The following is a 15,179-nucleotide window of genomic DNA, read 5'->3' as shown; positions in this document are numbered from 1 at the left end:
ATCTTAGATTGAGCGTTCGTCCTAGTTAGCGTTCGGTCTGATACTGAACGTTCGTTCAAATGTGCGTTCGTTCTATTTGGTGCTCGGTCATTGACCTGGCGTTCGTCCTAAGGAGGGTTCGGTTTCTACTGAACGCTCGTCCTTATAATTGCTTCGTGAGCGAACTTCAACAGCGTTCGTTCAATTTATTAATTAACGTTCGGTCTTTGACTGGCAGTGCTTGTTTCCGAATTTATTAATACTCTAGTTATTTATTTGGATTCATTTAAACTGTGATGGTCCTTTTCATTTAACCTCAAGTCCTTATACTTAGAATTTTCCTAAGTATTATTCTGATATTTTAGACTCAATCTCAGTTACAGTACTCCTTTGTCTTAACGTCCGTGAATGGGTAATGGTTCGTTTCTTTTGTTCAGAAACGTGATATCAGTGTATTGTAATACATTCGTCTGGATCTATTAAACGATAAACTTGGTTTAAATTAAGAGAGTGGAACATAGAATGGAAATCTGAATAAGAGGAATGTTTAACAATGTGCGAATGATAGTGTGAATGGATTTATTGGACTGGATTGTGAATGAGCGTTCCAAGGAGGAACGTCTCCATGATGTGAATATGAGAGGTAGTGTAGTATGACCATGGTAAAATCGCTGATGGCTGTTCATCCTGATATTCCGTGATTGCTCATCCTCATGTAGAGGAGAGTAGTTCATGCGTGGGAATGGCAGGAGACACTAGTCCTACATAGTACTTTGGGCTGATAAGGGTTAACCTCGGGTGGCAGCTGATGCGAATTCCAGTTATTACGTCACCCGGGTGCACGAACGCCTGCGGTTACATGGATCATACAGTCCGGACAGTCTTTAATTATGAGAATTTGCATGAGTTACTGTATGCGTGGATATATATGTATCTAACGATGTATGAATGGTATGATTGATTTACTATGTTTAAAAATTATGCTGATTGTATTGAATTAAATTACCTAAGCTTACCCTTGCAATTTCCTTGTGTTGTCTACTGTATATGTACGTCCGTCTTGTCAATGCGATGATCATCCGTTGTGGATGTGAGCAGATGGAGAGGCACCTCTTGAAGATATGCTAGAAGAAGAAAATTTGGAGGACGCCAACCTGTTAGAAGTAGAGGTTAAAGCCGAGCCTTAGCGCGCTCGTTAAGTTTTAGTCTTTGGTTTATCTGTATAGGTTTTTTTTTTGGGGACGTTCGGTCAGTTATTTTGTAAAACCGTTCGTTCTGATTTATTTCCTGTTACTCTGAAACGCTCGTTAGTTTGTACTGCAGCCGTTCGGCTTCGAAACCTTGAACTCTGTTTAATTTTAAAGACTGTTTACTGTACTGTTAATTGTAATTAATTCTGATCTATGGTAATTACTATATTTTGGGATGTTACAAAAAGTTTAAAATTATGATGGTTTAATATAAAATTAAAATTGACAAATATAGTGTTATGTAGTAATAGTAATTTATTTAAAAGTAAGTTAGGAGTGAAAAATTAGAAAAATAAAAATAAAGAACAAGATGATTTAAGAGAAATTATTTGAATAAAATTTTTAATTTATGATAGTTTGATGTAATATTAAAGTTAATAATATACTGTTATTTAGTAATAATAATTAGTTTAAATATAAGTAAGTGATATAATTTTTGAAATTTTAATATTTTGGATAGTTAATAATTTGACAAGTAAATAAAATAATTTTGTAGGTTTTTTAAGTTGTTGTAAGATGATAATATGTGTATTTAAAATATTTATTTATTTTTATTTTTCTAAATTCACATACATACATTTTTTTAAAAGTTATTATGTTTTTATTACTCAATAGATTTAATTATATCACTCACTTACAATTATTTTCTTAAAATCTTCATTTTTTTTCTAAAAGTTCCTTAACATCACAATGTCAATTTTAGGAACAACATTAGAGATTTGTGTCATTCTTCTTCTATTTTTCAAGTTTCTTCCTTTTCTTCCCAGCCCTTCTTCCTTCTCTTCCTTTCACTTACACTACCACTCTCATCCTCCTTCACTTTACCATGACAATGTTCACGATGCCGTCCTCCAGTTTCATCCCATGTTTCATATGCCTTCTGTTCCTTCCATCTACGAATTTGGGCAGATTTTGGGATCTCTTACAAGGATGAAACATTATTCTACAACTATTTCCCTTTTTAAGCAATTGGAGCTCAAGGGAATTCAGAGTAATCTTGTCATTCTCAACATCCTCATCAATTGTTTCTGTCAATTACATCAAATGACCTTCCCCTTCTCTGTATTTGCCAAAATTCTCAAACTTGGTTATCATCCCGATGTCATAACCTTAAATACCCTCAGAAAACGTCTCTGTCTTAAGGGTGAGGTCAAGAAAGCCTTCAACTTTCATGACAAGGTGGTGGCACAAGGATTTCGGCTTAACAAGGTTAGTTATGGGATTTTGATCAATGGCTTGTGCAAGATAGGAGACACCGGAGGTGCCATCAAGTTCCTCAGAACCATAGATGGTGGATTAGGTAAGTCTAGTGTGGTAATGTATGCTACTATCATTGACTCTCTATTCAAAGATAATCTTGCCAAAGAGGCTTATGATTTGGTAAATAAAATGATATCAAATAAAATCAGTCCTAATGTTTATATCTATAATATAATGATTGATGCTTTATGTAAGGAAGGAAAGATAAAAGAAGTTAAGAATGTGCTAGGTCTGATGATAAAAGATTGTGTGAAACCAAATATTGTTACTCTTAACACTTTGATGGATGGGTATTACTTAGATAATGAGGGGAAAATGCAAGCTTTGTATTCAATGCTATGACCCAGATGGGAGTAACTCCTGATGTTTGGAGCTACAACATTATAATTAATGGATTATGTAAACATAAAAGAGTGGATGAGGCCATGAATCTCATTCGGGAAATGCATGAGAGGAATATGGTTCCTGATAGAGTAACTTACATTTCTCTGATTGATGGTTTATGCAAATCTGGAAGAATAGCTCATGTTTGTGATCTTATTGATGAGATTCATGATAGAAATCAATAACAGCATGTAATCACTTACAGTTGCTTGATAGATGCTTTGTGCAAAAAATATCATCTAGACAAGGCATTTGAATTATTCAAGACAATGATGGAAAAGGGAATTCAGCCTAATATCTATACCTGGAACATATTGATGGAATGTGCAGAGGGGGAAGACTTGAGAAGGCACAAGAGATTGTCCCAGATCTTTTAATAAGGCTACCATTTAAACGTATATACTTATACTATTATGATCAATGGTATTTGTTAAAAGGGTTTGCTTGATGAGGCATTGACCTTATGGTCCAAAATGGAAGACAAAGGTTGCTGGCCTGATGCAGTAACTTTCGAAATAATGATTAGGACTCTCTTTGAAAAGGATGATACTGATAAGGCAGAGAATTTCTTCGAGAAATGAGCTCTAGATTGAAATCTTTTTAAGCAAATGGAACTCAAGGGAGTTCACAAGGCTTTTTAAGCAAACGTTGATCAATGGTTTGTGCAAGATAGGAGAGATAGAAACTACCATCAAGTTCCTTAGAATATAATTGAAAGTGGATCATGCAGTAATGTACACCACTACTATTTACTGTATTCGTAGATAAACTCGCAAACGAGCCTTATGATTTGTATTCTGAAATGCTTGCCAAGGGAATTTATCCTGATCTTTTAACTTGTACTTTAGTTTATGGCTTTTGCAAAGCTGATCTTATCGATGTCTTATGCAAAGCTGGAAGAATCAGTTATGTTTGGTATCTTGTTGATGAGATTCATGATAGAAATCTATAACCAAAAATTCATGACAGTAAGAAATTGGATTCCTGATATATGGCATTTGAAAATGATATTAACAAGTTGACAACGATAAAAAAAAATTGAAAAATCCATGGAAATATGAGCATTGTTGAAACTGATTCTATCAATGGTTAATGTAGAAGATATTAAAATCTCGATTTTAAGATAGTTTTCTAAAATCCCTTACAAATTGTCTTATCAAAACAGAACATGATTCTGATTTCTTTATCAAGTTGCTTTTACATTTTTTTATAATTAATATCTTCGAATATTGGTTCTGCGTGAAATACATATAGTGCAAATGACAATAAATAAGAAGATAGTGTTTGTAATTTCTGATCTGACCTTGGAAACAAAATAATACTGTACTACACAATAGAAATCACATATTTCTCTATCTGTAGATTTGCTTTTGGATCTATATATGATTATGTAAAAACACATCAATGTTCAACTCAATAACTTGAGAGTATTTTCTCCAAAAGTAACATTTTATCTTTATTTCAAACATGAATATATTTTATAAATTCCTATTAATAGTTACATGTCTATCCTTCTAATATATGTTCTTTGAATATGCCCTGCTTTTGATTGTTTTTCATTATATTAATATAACATTTTTATTTTGAATTCATAAGTTACTATTTTTCAAAAATCATATTTTTTATGATGGATTTGCCACGTCTCCAAAATCTTCCTTCAATTTATATAACGGATGGATACATATACAAAGTCCGGTTAAGGTGAATTTGTTAGTGAATAAACTATATATAGAGCGTTAAGTTTTTTTGTACGATGTTCAAAATAAAAAATTAAAAATATATAAGTGGTTATGTAATATTAATTCTTTTATTAGGTTAAATATGTTTCTATTTTTTAACTTTTAGTGAAAATTGCTATTAGTCTTTTTTTTTTTACTTTAGTCAAATTGAATCTCTCAATTTTATAAATGTATGAATTTAATTATTTTAATTAAATTTTATTAATTTTATTTAATTTTTTAAATGTGTTTTTTAACTAATATTGAAACAAAAATATATCAAATAAGATAAACAACTTAAATGTTATTATAAAATATGTTTAAAGTGTCAAATAAAGATAATAAAATTTGATTAAAATGATTAATTCACATATTTTTAAAGTTTGGAATCTAAATTGAATCAAAATTTTAAAAAAAGATAATTTTTCTAAAAAATTAAAAAATAAAAAAACATATTTAACTATCTTTTATTATTTGTGTGCAGGTTTATGAACCTAAATTTCCTCCAACCATTCTAATTTATAAAAATGATAATCTTCTTAGAAAAACTCTTATGCACTTAAACTTGTAGTTAATGATAATTTAACAATCTTTCAACAACCTCTACGCTAAATTGCCTAGAGGAATAGAAAATAACATATTCTAAGAATACTGATTTGTTATGCATATATGCATATTATATGTCAAAATACATTAGATAAAACTTTTCAGAACCATGATATTTTAACAACTTTTTAACAACAGATTATGTGTCACTGTTTTATTAATTCGTATATTTAAAACAGATCAAACACAAACTATTACATATGTTGTTGTAAAAAAGTTGTTAGAGAGACTTTTTTCAACTTTCCATCGTTCTTTTTTTCACAAGATGTAACATTTCCAACATTCTTTTATAATCTCAAATTTTTATTTTTCTCAAAACGTTAAAGAAAGGAGACACATTCAGTATAATATATCAATCAAACACCAATAAAATGCTAAGATTATTAATAGATACACTTTTTAAAAAATTACAATTTTACCTCATAGGCTGCAATTGCAGAAAATTTCAATTGTAACTTCTCGACTAATCTCTAAATGCCAGAAGATTACTATGAGAAGCAGCAGTTTCAAGAAAATCTGAACTTGCATAAAATATTTAATTAATAACATGTATTAATCCATGCTACTTTTATTTTATTCATACTTGTAGAGAGATAGGATGAACAAAACGTGGTGAGGAACAGTAGCAAACATGATGCATGCAAAAAGCAGCAAGCAGAGAAGAAAATGGTCATGTATGTATGTACATATGTCTGTATAGTGAATATTGTCGTTTATGAGTCACTTTTAACTATGTTGTAACCAAATAATATCACATATGTTGTTGGAAAGAATAAAATGTTTACATATAAGTAATTTTCACGAACATAAGACTATGCCAAACTACCACGTGCAGGCTAAAATATGACTTTTAAAAAGCCTTTTGAACCGATTTATATCACTATGACTTATTCTATATTAACTAAGTCCTATTCAAAATATCATTTGCCTTTCTTCTTGTTTTATATTTAATTCATTTATTATTTAATTAGTAATTTAGTCTATAGGTCTTTAATTTTGTTTTCATTTCTACTCGTTCTATTTTTTCTAAAAGACTAAATTTAAATCTTAAGTTTTTTAAAAGATTCGATTGAGTTATTATCTTTCTTAGACTCAATGTGATTTATGTTAAATTGATATTAGTGTTATTTGAAATGTGTTATGTGTTAAAATATAGGTTTTCTACGTGTAAAAAAAAATAAGTGATTTTTTTCGTGTCAAAATTTGAATGATTTTTTACATTAAAACTTCTTTAATTTTAACAGTTACGTCTTGTATCAAGACTTCAATTTTGACACATAGTATCTTCTAAATGACATTAACATTAATTTAATGGATGAACCACATTGAGTATTTAAAAAAAAAATAGAAACTAATTGAGTAAAAAATAGATATCTCAAAACAAATCAATGAGCTAAATATAAAAATCAAATTGCTAATTAACCTTTTACCTAAATTATCTAAAAAGGGATTGCTTCTCAATTTAAGAAATATACACAACAAATTTTTCATTAATCATACATGGTAAACTATGATTTTGTTTGATTTTAAATCCATTAAGATAACAATTAGATTTATTATTATATTAAAAATATCAGTTAAATATATTTTTAATTCCTATACTTTGACGAGAAATCATACACAAACACAATATACAGCATTTGCCAGTGTTGGATGAGACTGTTTGTGGTTTCTCTTTGACGGCTTTAAGGATCTATCAACAGTGTCTCAACTCTCAGCAGGTAGCATTCTCATCTTACAACTATACTTGCTCGTTCCTTTTCTTTAACCACTCTAACTAGGGTTTCTGACTTTTCAACAACAGATATTTTAACACCTTTTATTGTTCTCCCTCTATTACAAGGTCAAATGTTTTATACTTGAAATAAAACCCATGTTTTTTTACTATTTCAGCTTATATTAATTATCTTTTTAATCAATCATTCTTTAATATGAAAAAGATACCACAAGTTATAAATATTTAATTCCCTATATAATAAACAATTTAAATGATAACAATAATTAATGATATTATAATATACTGGTGAAGAACACGAAGTTGGGTCCATAGGATTTCAATTTCAATCTGCAAATGAGCAAAGCTCCATTGGTGCACTGGATGTACGATCTGAATTAACTCTGCCTGCTCACAGGGTCCTGCTTCGTACACATAATTTTGGTGTATTATGAAAAGAAAAAGGTATATAAATCAACAAAAATATTTAAAGGACAAAAATGTAATTTACCTTTTTATATATTTATTGTTTTTTATTTAATCTTTAATTCTCTTATAACAAACATCAACTCCAACATAGATTTAAAACTAGTTATTACTGAAAAATAAAATATTACTACTCTTTTTGTTTGTTTTCACAAAAATAAAATAAATATGTTAATTATATACTATGTTATGATAGAAATTTAATCTTAAGTCTATGGAAGATATATAACATCAATTAAATTTGAGTCTAACCATAAAAGAAATAGACATCATTCTTTAATTAAAACTTTAAAATAATGAATTATAATTAATCTTTATATTTATTTAATCTTTGTTGAATTTTATGTAAACTTTTGCAGCATATAACTTGCTAGGGTTATTCAATATAGTCTCAATTATTGGTCCTTGTTGAATAGAGAACTAAGAAATTGGTCCTGTTATCTGCCACAGGTGGCATAGTTATCAGGTAGAAGAACAAACAGGTTAAACATATATGCCCTTAATAGAAAACTACACCAATACCCTTCAATGCACTACAACAACCCTATACATATGTGTGTGTGTGGGGTTAGGGTTTTCTTTTAATACATTCAATAGTTTTATATCTTTAAAAATCAAAATAAAAAATAATTTAAATATATATTTCCTCTTTAATTATTTAATACACATTTTAAAGATATTCATGACACAGCAATTACATACTTTAGAGTAAATAATACCTGAAATATTATAATTAATTCTAAAAATATTATCTCAAAACACGAAGTTATATATATATCATTAGTAACCAGTCACTATATATAAAAACTTTACGATCAATATGTCATTAAGATACCCTTTCCATCATCAAATTTTTAAGAAAATTGCTACATGAAAAGAAAATAGTTTTCATTTAAAAGTAAAATGGATTAAGCAGCTAGGTCAACACGCACACAATTTATTTTCTTTTGGACTTAAAACATGGATATGCGTATGAACTCAAAAATCACTATAGTATATATTTCTTGAGTTCATTTGAATTAATTTCCAGATAATATTTATGAACAAAAGATGAAATAAACATTTTGAAAGAAAATTATGCAGAACTTTTTTTTCCTCGTTTCTTTTTTAAAATGATTTAACTCATCCATGAACTAAATAACTTTAAAAAAAATTATCCCTCTGTTCAATGATCAGCCAAAATGTTACTGCTAAAGAGCAACCAATAAGCTTGGATCAGGTTTATATAGCCTTCTTGCACATAAATAAATAAATAAATAAATAAATAAATATATATATATATATATATATATATATATATATATATATATATATATATATATATATATGAATATAAAAATGTTATTCAAGTAGACAGCATGATTGCTGAATGGCATGTGATGCAGCCAAACTCTTGGATAAGACATGTAAAGGGCCTGAGACAAAGTAGCAGCAGAGATCTTTTGGCAATTGAATTATCAATACTTTGTACTCATCTACATTATAATTTATTGAAATATCTTTACACCTTTCTCTTCAACATGGCTAGTACGTAGTATTAGAAATTCAAAAACAGTATAAATATTTGGATTTATTCAATAAGTATTTGGACTATTTAAAAAATTTTAACTATTTCTTAGTTCAGTAATTGATTATTTAGTTTTTTTTTTTAAATTAAATTCCTAGTTTTTTAAACATTCACAGATAACAGATTTATTGAAGCTCTGTCAAGTTGGTATATACATAAATTAATTTCAGATAGCAATTACGTTTTTTTTTGTTTAATTTAAAGATCAACTAAATTCTTTTAATTTACACTAGTACAGTTAGAGGAAATGGCACCGGTTATTTTCGCTGATAGGCACCGGTTCTTGAACCGAGGCATATTCAGGCGAGGTAAAAAGTGATAGACTTTATGCCTCGGTTATTAGAACCAAAATTGTTCCTCTGCCTCTACTGCCTCGGTTGGAGGCTGAACCGAGGCAGTAGGGTCTTTTTTTTATTTTTTTTTCCTTTTTCTTTAGCCAGTTAACAGCACCTTCAACATCTCCAATGAAGTTGATCATTCTCAGATTCGAAACCAGATCAATCCAGACCAAACAAACGTCCAAAAGAAGCACGTAAAACAAATCAAAACAAATTCTCAGATTCAAAAAATTATTCTCAGATTCAATTCAATAAATCAACACAGATTCAATTCAACAAAATGCAAAACTCTACTGATCCAAAACTGTACTGAAACCAAATGCAAAACCCAAAGTAGCTACGGTCAACATAAAAAAAACCCTAATCTGACCACCACCACTATCGCCGCCGCCACCATTGACGCACCACCACCGCTTGCCTTGTCCACCATCCCGCTCCCTTCCTCTGCTACTAGCTCCACCAGGGACTTCACTGTCGTGGACGCAGATCTGGTTGTTCTGCCATGGACGCAGATCTGGTTGTTCTGCCGCAGTCCGTCGACGCAGACCGGGCACCGCACCAGACTCGCCAATCAGGCCACCGCTGCTCCTGCGTCCGCTCTGTTCTTCGCCAACAGCCTCAGCTTCGCCGTCGCCGATCGCTTCACCACCACCAACGAAGAATGCAGTCCGTCGCCGCATATCTGCCCTCCGTGCGCCCAGATCTGCCCTCCGTCACCGCTACGTCGTCGTCGCCGCATCTCGTTGCCGCTGCGTTCTCGGTGCCGCGACCTTGCTGTCGCCGTTGCGTCCACCATCGTCGCACATCGCACATCGCGGAGGAATATCGCGAGGCGGAGAAGACGCAGAGAAGGGGCAGAGAAGAGAGAAGAGAAGAGCTGCGCAGGGTGGGGGCAGAGAAGAGAGAAGAGAAGAGCTGCGAAGAGAAGAGAGAAGCATGCTTCGGGGAGAAGACGCAGAGAAGAGAGAAGTGCTTTGGGGGAAATGGGGGAAATGAGCAGGAAGGGTGAATTAAAAGCACAATATGCCTCGGGTGTATGCCAACCGAGGCCGATCTAGAGTCTAATATGCCTCGGGTCCATGCCAACCGAGGTCGTATCTTTGCTATGTGAGGATTATGCCTCGGTTCACTCTGATAACCGAATCAGTATTACTTTTAGGCACCGGTTGCTTAACAACCGAGACATATAATGCTTTTAAAATTACGAGACTGTCATCGCTTTTTGATATGCTTCGGTTCAGCAAGAACCGAGTCATAATGTACGAGTTAAAAACGTCATTTTTTACTAGTGTTAAAATCTTTTGAAAATTGTTAACCAGTTCATATATAATACATTAAAAAGGCCACTTAACTTGAGTTCACAAATTGAAAGTGATGTGACAGGAGGAATCTTTGATTTAGAGAATGATAAAAATTGTACTTTTAAGAGTATCTTATTCTATAAAAAGAAAACATGAAATTAATATAGTTGTAATCTTAAAACTATAAACAACATATATATTATTTATTTATTTGGTGGATTGTAGAATTTATGAAAAAATGCTATAAGTAGAAATAAAGTTATGTTGGCTAGATTACTGATACATGCATCAATCAAATCAAATACTCTGTGCAGACACTGCTCTACATGTAGTTTGTTGTGAATTGAATGATAGAGATAATAGAATGATTGAGTTTCCATGCACACACATATAATATGATTGAGTTTCAATGGATGGTGGTCGAATCATTACACTTCACATGCATCAGTAGTAAGTAATCAATGCTGAGATTTCAGTTTTGTTGTATGGAATGGCCATGCACATTATTTATTATTATTTTTATATCAATAGAAAAAGTTAGATATATAAAATAGAAAAGATTAGAAATGAGTTTATATATACATAGATATCTTTTGTAAAAAAAAATTTAGAGTATAGTTTAAAATGAATAATATCTTACTGGTATAGAGAAATAGAGATATCTGTATATCGAATCTTTCCAACTATTATTTTGTATTTTTGCATGTCTATGTATATATAATATATTTTTTGTGTGTATATATTCTTGTGCATCTCCCAACATTGAAACCGTTTACTGGTACTAATTTACATGCATTTGATGAAGAAGGAGAGGGGACCCAGAAAAAGAAATGAACAAGAAAGTTACCTTAACACGTTATACAAATAAATTAATCAAATTTATCCATAGCTGTAAATTTGTTCAAAAATCTTTTACATACTGCTTAATCTAATGGAGGTGCAGTTATATAGACATATATGATCGAATATGTGGATGTGGATGTTAGATATGCTCGTATAAAATATGTGTTCCTTATATTATTGTTTGTTTGGAACGAGAATATAATATTTATACACATTCAACTTTCTATAAAAGATTTAGAAACTTAGTTATGTTTTTAAAAAATATATAATAAATAGTTTTGAAATGAATGAAGTAGTGAAATGTTTAATTATTTAAGCTTAGTGAAAATCTTTATTAAGGTTGTTCCTTAAACATTTTGATTTTATATAAAAAAAATCTTATTTTCTGAGGTGATTTAAGACTTGAAATTTTTTTTTTTTGTTTAATTGGAGTTCTATAGACCATGATTTCTATTTTACATTTTTGTGAGTTTCAGGATGCATCATCATCTCCTAAATTTCATATAATTTCATTTGTAACATAAGTTGAATTAGTTAGGACCAAAATTTATAAACACAGAATAATTCTCTTTACATGGATTAAATTTTTTTGGATGGTTCAATAATTATTTAATATATAATGATATTATATTTAGAATACGAGTTTATATCTAATTTATTTTCAAAAACTCAGTTTATAAATCAAAATTTATATTCATTCATATTCTATAAATTCACTTTATTATTTTTAATCAATATTAAATTTTCATCAAAAGTATTCGTATCTAATAATAGAAATTACTACAAAAACAAAACAAAAATACAAATAATTCAATTTCACTTCCATTGACAATAACAGACATACCTTATTGCCCAAACGGTCTTATGATTGTGTATAACTTGAATCTATAATCTCTTTTGTTCTTTTCTGTAAACCATTCAAATCAACCTTAAATTTGTTAAATGTTAGAGGAAGAAGAAGTTGTACTTACAATTTCTTTCATCATCTCTTTTAATTTCTCATTACTATAGGTTAACTTTATATCTGTAAATATAAAACGAGTTATCTTTTGAGTTAACTTTTAATGAGAATGTTAATCCTCACTTTTGCTAGGTAGACCTGATTAATTGTATTTACGAACTACAATGGAACCTCGATAGCATGAAAAAATTAAGAGTGAGGTTCAATGCAAAAAATTATGGATCAATTTTCAATATAAAGGTTGTTGGTGCAATTTCTGTCTCATATATAACAACATTGTTAGTGTTAATGTTTGAGTTGACTTGGACGCAAATTAGATAATAATACTTTAACAATATTTTTCTGATAATATTTTAACATCGTTTACGTGTCATTCTGTGATTGGTCTAAAATTACTTCACAATCAATAATAATAATCATAAATACCAACAGACCAATCACAGAATGACACGTAGATGATGTTAAAATGTTGTAAAAAAAATGTCGTCAAAGTATCATTATACATGCAAATTATATACTATATATGTTAGTGACCATTTTAACCAATTTGTTACCTTTTTTAAGCTAATAAATTTGTTTTACTGAAATTGAAAAAAATATTATAAATAGAGTAATTATTTGTCTTCTTCTTTTATTATTATTTTACTCGTATTATTGTTATTATTATTTTCATTTGTATTTATCTTGATTTTAATGTACTTGGTCTTTAATAAGAAAAAAAGAACACAAGATTGAAGAGTTAAAATGAATTAAAACATGCCTAAACTTTATAATTCTAAAGCGGTAAAGAAATAGAGAAATTTGTGAATGAAGATTGATACTTTGTATGACTGAAGAAAACAGTGGACCATAAATATTTCTGAAAAAGCTATAAATTCCTGAAAAGGGGGACAAATTGTTCTTTCTCAATAAAATTTGGATCAAAACATGTCTCGGATATTTTTTAAATTAAATAATCAAAATAAAATTATCAAGATAAAAAAATATTAATCATCCACAAATTGTTTTAATCACATGAAATTATTATTTATTTAAATTTGTGATATCAAAATTATTTTATAAAATGAGTTTTGTAATTTAAGGACACTTGTATGAATTTATTTAGTAAAAAATAAATTTATTTATATTATTTGAATTATACTTTAAAATTAAAGTTGTATATAAGTTAAATAATTTTATTTAAATTTAAAAAAGAAAAAGAAAATATCTTTTAAGTACTACAACAATTCCTACATAATTTTTTGTGTGGGTGTCCACTGGACAGTAAGACAATTTTTTAAAAACCTATGTTTATTTAGTGTTACATTTTAATTTTGGATAAATAAAGTTCATTGTAGAAATAAAAATAATTAAATCTAGAATCATGGATGCATTTATAAATTTGATTTTACCAAGAGGAAGAAATAAAAACAAGAAATGAAAAAAAAAGAAAAAAAAAGGAGTGGGAGGTGAATCTTTTGCTTCTTTTTGTAGTAAAAATGAAACAGTGAATTCAACACACTGAAACCATGGAAAGGTATCGTACATGGCCCATGACAATGATCATTCCTTGGCACCCATTCCAAAGCTCTTCTTCAATTTCACATTTTCTTTTCTTAATTTTCCATAATTTAAATTCGTTAGGTTCTAATTCTTTTAATTCATTTTTTCAATAATTTTTTTATTAACTCTTTCAAGCCACTCTCCTTATAGTACATGCTTTTGTTAGGTCACTCCAGAAATTACAAAATAATAATAATAACGAGTTATCAGTGAATGTAAGATGATAAATTTATATTTTTTTTCTTTCTATATTTTGTTTAACTATTTTTTAATATAGAATTCAAATTCACACTTAAATCTCCTAACTTAATTTTGATGATTTATATTTGAGTTATATTATGAGACATTCTAAGTACAAATTTTAGCTCATTTATATTTTTAAACAGATTATTTTTTACATTTTTTTAATTCTTTAACATTTATATTATTAGATTGTTTGCTTTATCACATTTTTTTTTTCATTTTATAACTTTTGTATTTTTAAAATTATTTCTTTTCTCAACTTTTAAATATCTTTTAATATACTACATTAATTAACGTAAAAAAAAATACAAACAAACACATAATGTGTAAATCCATATTTAAAACTAATTATAAATACAAAGTTTACTTAATAAAAATACATAAATATAAGATAATATCGATTGAAAATAATTTAAAAGTGAATCTAAGTATTAGATAAAAATAACAAAGTTATATAAAATATAAGAAAGAACATTCATTAATCAATTATTTTATATTTTTTATATTAAAAGTGCTTTCAATTTCTTAATTGAATAAATATCTTCCTAATTAATCCTTTCTTCAAAAGAAAAAAAAATGCTATTAAAGTAGATTATTCATTTTAGTGGCCGATTTAAACTATTGTAACAAAATCAACACAACACTACAACCACATCAACAGCTATTTAAGTAAAAATTATCATACACTTGAAGAAAAACACACCATATGAAAAAGAGATTCGCTCTTGAGAAGAAGATAATCGAAAACAATCAAATAATAAGTTTGGAGTGAAAGTGATATCAATTTTTTTATGTGAATTGGACTCAAATTCATTTATATAATCTCTTCCTAGTAAATCATTCTCCCATAGAAAAACATCAATATCACCACTTGTAAGGAAAATAATTTTTAAAAAGATTTCATTGTTTTCCAATTCTTAAATTTAATAAGCTTTCTTTATATCAAGATGTATTTGAGTTATATTTGAATTCAAGTATCTCAAATGT

General features: G+C 28.9%; 1 pseudogene; it reads left to right on the top strand.

The window, feature by feature from the left end:
- The first annotated feature begins 1,937 nt into the window (after positions 1-1,937).
- Positions 1,938-3,715, top strand: LOC124834518 (uncharacterized; annotated as a pseudogene).
- Positions 3,716-15,179: the final 11,464 nt, after the last annotated feature.

Source organism: Vigna umbellata, chromosome 4 (genome assembly GCF_029865625.1).
Source record: "Vigna umbellata cultivar VRB3 chromosome 4, Vumbellata_1.0, whole genome shotgun sequence".
NCBI lineage: Eukaryota > Viridiplantae > Streptophyta > Magnoliopsida > Fabales > Fabaceae > Vigna > Vigna umbellata.
The sequence above is the reverse complement of the archived record's forward strand: the minus strand, read 5'-3'. Positions and strand labels throughout refer to the sequence as shown.